This window comes from Ambystoma mexicanum, chromosome 2p, assembly GCF_040938575.1.
Source record: "Ambystoma mexicanum isolate Mex_15411 chromosome 2p, UKY_AmexF1_1, whole genome shotgun sequence".
Lineage (NCBI taxonomy): Eukaryota > Metazoa > Chordata > Amphibia > Caudata > Ambystomatidae > Ambystoma > Ambystoma mexicanum.
The window spans coordinates 1,403,907,635-1,403,916,212 of NC_090923.1; the positions used below are offsets into that span (position 1 = coordinate 1,403,907,635).

The window sequence follows — 8,578 nt, forward strand, 5'->3', positions numbered from 1 at the left end:
TTATATTATCGCCAAGTGATCTCTTCCAGGCAAGTAACTGTTACATGCAACCGACTCCCTAGCACTTCCATCTGTGGAACCTCTGGCACTTGAACCTTTCCCTTGTCCCTTCTCCCTCTCTCTGCCCTTGCACGTTCTGAATGCTCACAAGGCATAGTATGACCGCCTCTTTCTTGTTCATCATTTTTATTCTATTTGCCTTTTGCTCCCATGTTTCCTCCCAGTTTGCCCTGTGGGTGCTTTGAAACACTTTGATGTGCGTCTTACAAACGCACAATAAATAAACACATACATAAATAAACCACCAGTGAGCTTGAACACACCAAGGCAAAACACAATTGTCATTCTTGAATACATTCTTTTTTTATGTTTATTTAAGCTACCATCTTGCCCTACTTGCACCCGACAGAAGTTGGTTGCTACAATAGTCTGCCTTCCTGAAACCTGCGAGTGTATTTTTTATTTCTGCGAGTTCACAGTAAATTCAAGCGCCTAAAGGCAGTAGCAGTAGAGGCGGGTGCTTAACATACAATAGATAAGAAAACCATGCGCCCACACTAGACCCTGCTACCCCTTTTCGTCAGGCGAGATCATTGAATATTTCCGTGCGAGAGAAATCACAGACAAGCTCACTGATAGTATTCCATACTTCACTTGTCCCTGTCTCCTAGGAGCCGAAGTAAACGCCACTCCCTTAATCCAACCATGTCTGATCCCAGAATGATCAGCACACACATTGTTGATACCGCTACAAACCTGTTAACAGAAGGAGATGTCTCCTTTAAACATCAGGAGGCCCTTACAACGCGATGGTGCAACAACAGATAGGCCTGAGCAAAGTCCCCAAGGAGCAAGAGGCCAACAACGTCAGGGGACGAGATCAATTATACATTATTGCTGAGAGGGGCCCAGCTGGAACTTCGCCTTTATTTGGGAGGAAGATTTAATTACTCAAACGGCGTGCCCCTCCACAAGAGTTCTCCAACAGATGCGACATACGAGCGACGGTCTGTTAAAGCAGTGGTAACCATAAAAAAACGAAAGATATCGTCTTCTGTTTGCAGAGCCCCACCCCAGAGCCATGCGGCAGTGGCCTGCGCTGCAACGCTCCCAGCAGCCGACTGCAGATTATGGGAGATGTAGTACAGATACACATGGGGGGCGTCTGAGACAGCAGCAGGCACTGGTGATATGCGGGGCGTCTGAGACTGCAAACAGCAGGCACTGGTTCAACCGAACATAACATTATGAACGGCAAGAATCCAAAACTGGGGTACTATTGGGGAAGCAATGTTGGGCCATATAGAGAGAGATGCATGGTGTCCTGACGCATGCACGACATGACAGTATACAGACTCACTTTATTTATTTTAATAGACGTGGTTTTTCAGGTTTATTAACTTGGGTAGCTCCAAAATATACATCAGCCAAATGCAACCAAATTGGCAAGTACAAAATGTCATCTTGCAAAACGGCGCATTTCTGAATGTTGGCACGTTTGTGTATCCAAGGAGGCATAGCAAATCGGTTGGGCACATGCACGAGTACCTCAGATTCAGAAATTGGCAACTAGGGTAGAATCAGGAACCATGTACCTCCCTCTGAAGAACGTGCACTAAGACTGCAGCGCAAATGCCATGCTTGTAAATAGAAACAAGTGTCAAAGGGCCACAAAATTCAACCGTGAGCCAAAGGAAATCACATACATAAGCAAAGTGCTGCTTCCCACCCAGAGCAAGACGTGCACAGCCCCTGCTTCCCAATGTAAATCTGTGCAGAGTGAAGTCTTATACACAGCCCTTAACCAAAGTATCAATAAGATCGGTAGAGTCACTCTAGCCGCACCCTAATAGATCAGCACAATGACGTCGCTCACACGGTATAAGTTAACGCCCCAAAAGTAAAACTGCAGTGACGTCACACAAACAGTCGTCACTGCCGAGAATAAATCAGTGCAAGGTGACGTCAACCTGCGCCCACGTTCATATGAATGCAGTATACCAAATAAACCGGCATGGCATGACGTCATTTACTCTAGCGCTTACCTATGCAGACCCCAGCTCTTACCCCGGCTCTGCTCCTCCTCCGTTACCCACTTAGCTCAGCCACCTTCAACTCAGCCAGGCCTCTCCCTCCACTCAGAGCCACGCTAACTGACAGCAACAGCAGGCCAATGGCATGGGCGTGGGACTTGAAGAACTACACCAATCGGAAGGCGATTCACAGAGAGGGCTGAAGCCACCCACAGCACGTGCTCCAAAAGCCCTCGAATGACTGGCAATAGACTTAAACCAACTGACGGATGCGAAAGCTACAAATAGGCGGGACAATTCTGACAAGCGGCCCAAGACCGCTGCTGACTGACAGAAAGTGTTAGCCAACAAAAGGGTTCCGAGCCTTACACTATTCACCAATCAAACACCATTTGGGGGCGGGAGCTTCTTCTTTCGCACCATTCCCAAAGTTAATATGCAGTAAGAAGTATCTAAGGTTTAGGGCGGGGCGTTATAGACTTTTATAGATTAGAACTTTTGCGAACAAGAACTCCTCACTACGATTTATAACGTCTTCAACCAGTTACATTGGAGTAATGAGGGGCAAGCCTCGCTGCCAAAACACCACTGGCGAGAAAAAAAGAAGACCGCAAGACATCGCAGAGAATCGAAGAGACATCCAACACCTGTCGCTGCGAAAGCGTCTTGCCATCCTTGAAAGCCACGTCCGGTTTTGTATTACGTAGATGTTCAGAGCTGCAAACGAAAAAAATGCATTGTAAAAATAATGTGTACTAGCAAATAGAATCACTGTGATGAAGGTTTCAGAACGCTGTTTAACAACTAAACAGTAAAAAAGACAACTAGTCAATTTATTTTCCGTCAAAGATCGCACAATGCCGTTGTAGAACGGCGCAGAGAACACATCGGAGATCCCCGGATGTCGATGCTGCAAAACATGGTCATCTTTTTTTTTTTTGGTGGGACTACAGGCGATGAAGTGGAAGAAACATTAATGTATGGTTGTTGTCAAAGCCTTTAGTGTTAACTAAATCCAGAATGCGTGATATCTGCCAAATGCGGGCGAGTCCCGAGGTATGCCTATGAATGTAGCTCAATTTGTAGGTTAATTGTTTCTTGATAGCGCTGCTGCAGAAGCAAGTCCGAAACTGAAATGCGTTGGTGAACTCATTCACCCCCCAGACATCTCACTGTATATTACAGTCTCTGCATGGAGTTGGGGCACAGTGCATAAAGTGGAAATCGGACTCCTGTAGGGCTTCTGGCAGAACATGCTTCTCCGCTCGCAGTGATTGTTTAATTGGGTGATATCTAATTCAGGGGAACTCTTCACCCACCCCAAACCAGGCGCGCACAATTTGCCTTTATTTAATCATGTTCTTTTTAATGCGTCAGGCAACCCCAATTTAATAACATTGATTCCTTAGAGCTTCCCTCATCTATCGGGACAAGAAACTACAGGGTTACACAACAGGTATATTTATTAACCAAATACAAATAATTTAATTGGGGGGTGCTCATGTGCCCGAGCAAGATGGCCACCGGGTGACCGAGCTCCGGGACTAACGAGCCGTGGTGAGTAAAATTGCCCCGGATCACACCGTCGTCTGATCGAGCAGCTCATGGAGTCAGGGTCACATTCAGCACACTGACCTGGATTCTGTTGTCCATTGTCAGCTTGATGGTAAGATACAAATCCCCGACTCTGTCAGACCCCTGAAGGAAAACAGGTGGTTGTGCAGAATCGGTAAAGCCCTCAAAAAGGGGTGAAAAAACAGTAGCATGGTCCACTTGTTGAAGGAGAGACGGTCTATCCGTAGATGTACAAGGTGATGCAGAGGGTTGTGAGAATGCAGCAATATCCATGTAAGGTAAGTAGCGGAGGCAAGGCAATCCTTCAGAAGGTGTAAGCAGTAGAATCCGGCAATCGGATGAAATGCAAGGAGCGGGTAGTGGCAGAAAGGCAGAAGTAAGCAAGGAGCACAGTGTGTAGTTCACAGCAGGAAAGAACGTTCATCATAGAATTAATGCAAGGAGCACGTAACCCAATGTTCAGACGAAAAGGGAAACTAAATCCAGCATAAAATGGGGAAAGCGCAAAGAGCGTGTAAGGAAGATGACAGCAGGTAATAATAAAACAAAGCAAGATAGCGAGGAGCGCAAATAAACGAATCGCCAGTAGCGAGTACCAGGGCAGAAAAGACACAGCAAGCGTGGAGCGTTGAGGCCAGACAGCAACAGATAAAAGCAGGCAGAAGACGCAAAGAGCATGTGGGCAAGGCAAAATACCTGGAACCGCTACCCAAGCGGGAAACAGGGAGTACACAAGGGAGCGCCTTGAAAGAAGTGGTGGCGCAAGGACTTTGCAAAGGCCAGAGTCTGACATAGTGTATCCCAAAGCGTCATGAAAGCAAGTGCCATCTGAGCTAATGGACTAGTCTACAAAATGCTGCTTTGTCTTGTGTCCACATGCAGTGGCCATTTTGGGAGTATTCATGGGTGACATGTCAAGACAGGAGTGAATGGTTCTCCTTTTCCATTTGTTCCATAACTTCCATGATCGTAGATTCTTGACAGTATACCCCCCCTTGTGACGGATACGGTCCTGGTTTTCAAGGATGAATGCGGTGGAAACGTTTGAGAAGATCCGGGGCATGAACAGCTAAAGCCGGTTCCCAAGTCCAGTCTGCAGGACCATATCCCTTCTAGTTGAGAAGGTATTGTAACCTTCCTTAGAAATGCCTAGAATCACAGATTCCCGAATCCTCATATTTGAGTCCATCTGCTGTGCCTATCGGTGGAGGTTTGTTTGCTGCAGTCTGCTGAAATGGTCCTGAACGTGGGGTTTGAGTTGGGAGCCATGGAAGACCGGATGTATCCTTGACCACGAGGGTGGCAAACATAAACGATAAGCTTCATCCCCTATATGAAGACATGATTCTGTCCTTCTTTTAATGTCTGCATATTTCTTGACTTGAACTTGAGTACCATAAAGAGCAGTTAAAGCCTTCGTATGGCCTTCTTGAATGTCTGTAATCGGGACCGTGACCAATGGGAATTTCGTGGATTTCACCAGTGGTATGGATACAGGATGAATGAAATCCATAGGAGCAATGGAAAGGACTCATACCTATAGCCGTATGTAATGAGTAGTTGTAGCCATATTCTGCCACGGGTAATAGATGATTCCAGTTGTCTTGCATAGAGGAAACAAAACAACTTAGATACTGCTCTAGTGCCTAGTTCAGGCGCTCTGTTTAGCCATTGGTCTGTAGGTGGAACCCTGAAGAGAGGGCTTGTTGGATCCCCAAAATGCAACAGACCTCTCTCCAAAACCTTGAGGTGTAATGAGGTCCTCTGTTGGAAAGGATCTTTTCCAGTAACCCATGTAGACGAAATACAGGAAATGTGCCAATTTCGTCATCATGTCGATGGTAACCTTGATGGCTGTTTGCCCTGCAGATAAAGGTAAGTCAATGATAAACTCTATCAATATTTATTGCCACGGACGGTTAGGTAATGGGGGTTGAGTCAAGTATCCCAGAGGGTCTTTGGTGCGATATTTTTGTTTGGATACAGATAGTACATGCTGCCATACAATCTTGAACGTCTCTTGTTAGAATGGGCCACTAAAAATGTCTGTGAATGGATTCCAAAGTCACTCAAATGCCACGATGACCTGCCACCACCGCGTCATGATACATATGTGGGAATTCGTTTCTCAAGGTCTGAGTTGACACAAAGACTTGATGGCCTATAAAAAAGGAGATTGTCTTCTTGTTCCAACTGGTACGTCTGGATCACTTTTTGTAGACTTGGCTGTAGGTTCTTTGTTTCTAGGGTAAGCACCTGTATAAAATCTACCATATAGAGGAGGAAGGTTGCTTTGGGCAATAGTCTTTCAGATTGAAAGGATTCCATCTTTTTCTCCTGGGTTCATGAGCGAGCATCTGCAAAATAATTGTCTTTTCCTGGTAGGAAGCTAAAGTGCAGTCTGTTAGAGGAGAAGAAGTAAGCCCATCGGGCATGTATGCTGTTTTGTGTCTCGCAGTCTACAGGACATGGAGATTTCGATGATCTGCACATACTGGGACGGAGAACTGCAACTCTAAGAGCAGGAGACACCTCTCTTTCCAAGCCCTTTGGATGGCAAGCAGTTACTTCACCAACACAGTGTAGTTCAACTCCGAAGGTGACAAGGTTGTGGACAAATAAGAAATGGGATGTTCTTCCCCAGATGTATCCAACTGCTTGAGCACTTCTCCGATGGCTGACTGAGAGGCATCCGTCTCCAAAACAAAAGGTTGATTTTGATCCTGTGGTCGCAAGACTGGGGATGTGTTAAAGGCCTCCTTGAGTTCTTGGAATGCGGTCCAAGCCTCGTTGTCCCATATGAAACTTTTTCCTTTCTTCAGCAAATAAGTAATGGGAAGAATACGATCCAAACAATTGGAAATTAACTTCTATAAAAGTTCGCAAAACCCAGAAAATGTTGAATACCCCGAATTGAAACCTGCGGTTGACAGTCAACTACAGCCTGTACTTTAGTGGGATCCATCATGATTCCTTGGTGTTAGAGCCCAAGGCCTAAATACAGTTGTGGTGGCTTGACACGTCAAGACGCAATTTGGTCTTTCTGACAATATACCCCTCAAGAGTACAAAAGGACAGATTGAGGTGAGTATTGCCCGAAAATGTTTGTACACCCTGGTACTCAAGACAGCTGGCTGCAAGAGAAAGTAACCCAGTATTAACATTTGGCTAAAGGCACTGTTATCTCAAAACAAGATGAAGAACCAATACTCACAAGCAAGAAAACTCAAAATGGGACAGAATACTTCCAAGCTAGATTGGTGAGTACCCTAAAACAAGAAATGCAACAATTACTGGGAGGACATTAGTGGAAGGAAACAAAGCATGAACCAAAGTGTATGTGCTTACCAATTGAGTGGACAGGTGAGAAACAGCAGATGAATTTTGGTGAATGAAGCGGTAGTCCTGGAAATCCAATGTCCTGTTTCCTATTCCTGCCGGCACAAGGACGCCTAAAGTCATTTGATCCTTGCGCCGTTGCGCTGATGTTCTTTGATCTTTGCATCGATGCGCGACAGTTCTTTATGTTCCTTAAAGTCTTTGAGCAGAAAAACAGAGGATGAAGTGGACAGAGTGTTTCCAGTGTTTGGCAGTCTGTTTGCCATTCCCATTGTGAAGGAGGAGCCAGTTCTCAAAAACCCCTCGCTCAACGGAGCGGAGCGGAGTGGACAGAGTGTTTCCAGTGTTCCCGGTGGGTCCGGGGAGGTCCGGGAGCGCCCCGCTCTGTGGAAGTAAAGAGTAACTCAGCGACGCAAAGAACCAGCCCGGAGCCCCACAGATCCCCTGCAGATCGAAAGAACAATGCAGGGAGCTGGGGCAGGACCGCTGGGCTACGACCAGCTGGAGGACGCCGAAAAGCAGCATCAAGAGGTGGCGGGAGCTCCGGTAGAACTGCCGGAGCCGCCGGACTCACATCGAATCCTGCGGAGTAACAACAAGACTCTTTCCAAAGGAGAGCGGAGGTCGCCAGTGAAAAAAGGTAAGATTCCCGTGCACCCCGCATCAGACTTGAAAACTCCTAAAGAGTTGACGCCCACCGCCACCCAACTCCAGTCCTTAGGAGTTGGCAGAAGGGGGGAGAACACCCCCCGTAATATCGATACGAACAAAGAGTCCCTTGAAACTGCTACAGCGCCCTCACAGATGTTTGCCGCCCCCCGCAAAACCCCATGGACATCAGCAAGGTGGCGAAAATAGCGCAGGAACAGAGCACTGCTTCAGCGGGTGGTTCTTCAGTCCTGACTACTGGAGGGTGGTCAGACTGGGACCCTCCCCTGGCCCTGTGCGCTAACACACGAGGGGGGAGGACTGAGCTACCTAACATCTATAAGTCCCCAGAGAAGAACGTAAGGGACGCAGTACAGACACTGCTGAGTGAAAGACCGGTCATTGTAACTAGACCCCTAATTCACAGTACTAAAGACGTACAGATGGCGACAGATGGGAACAGAGATTTAAATGATAGCATCGGTGCACCTAGCCCCACACACACTGTAATCAGCTACTCAAACAACCAGCCAATAAGGACAAAGTAGGGAAATGTGAGTTTGGAGACTAGAGTAGCACCGATTGACTGCATAACCAAGGAATCGAATCCTGATACAGGAGACTGGGTCGATCTTGGGTCCCCAGGACTTAGGAATATGATGGACCCAAAAAAGTGCAATAAATTCAATGGCAATAAGCGCTATTATATTAAGCGCCAAAAGGGGAAAACCAAGATAATAAAATATCCACGCATCATCAGAAAAACCTCGGTACTACGGGGATAAACAAAGTTAAACGTACGCCAGTGGAAAAACCAGCAGCAGGGCCGGGAGCGCACCAAAAGCCTTGCATCCCAAATGCCCTGTTATCCTTCTTCAAGACCAAACAGAAGAAACGCAAACTAGAAACAGAGGACGAAATCACTGATGCGGAAATTCTAGAAGTGATAGAGGCGTCTCTCCCTTCGACAAAAGAGAGGAAAA

The 8,578-nt window shown here is 46.6% G+C and overlaps 1 protein-coding gene across 30 annotated transcripts in view; it reads right to left on the reverse strand.

Moving 5' to 3' along the window:
• MAP4 (microtubule associated protein 4) overlaps positions 1-2,193 on the reverse strand; it is a 2,534,981-nt gene extending 2,532,788 nt beyond the window's left edge. For 27 of the 30 annotated variants that reach the window (XM_069645850.1, XM_069645857.1, XM_069645873.1 and 24 more), the window contains exon 1: positions 2,046-2,193. The gene's annotated coding sequence lies outside the window, so the exon portion shown is untranslated. Of the gene's footprint in view, positions 1-756; positions 866-2,045 lie in introns of those variants that run through there. The other 3 variants (XM_069645851.1, XM_069645848.1, XM_069645849.1) reach the window with 2 other exon arrangements.
• Positions 2,194-8,578: the final 6,385 nt, after the last annotated feature.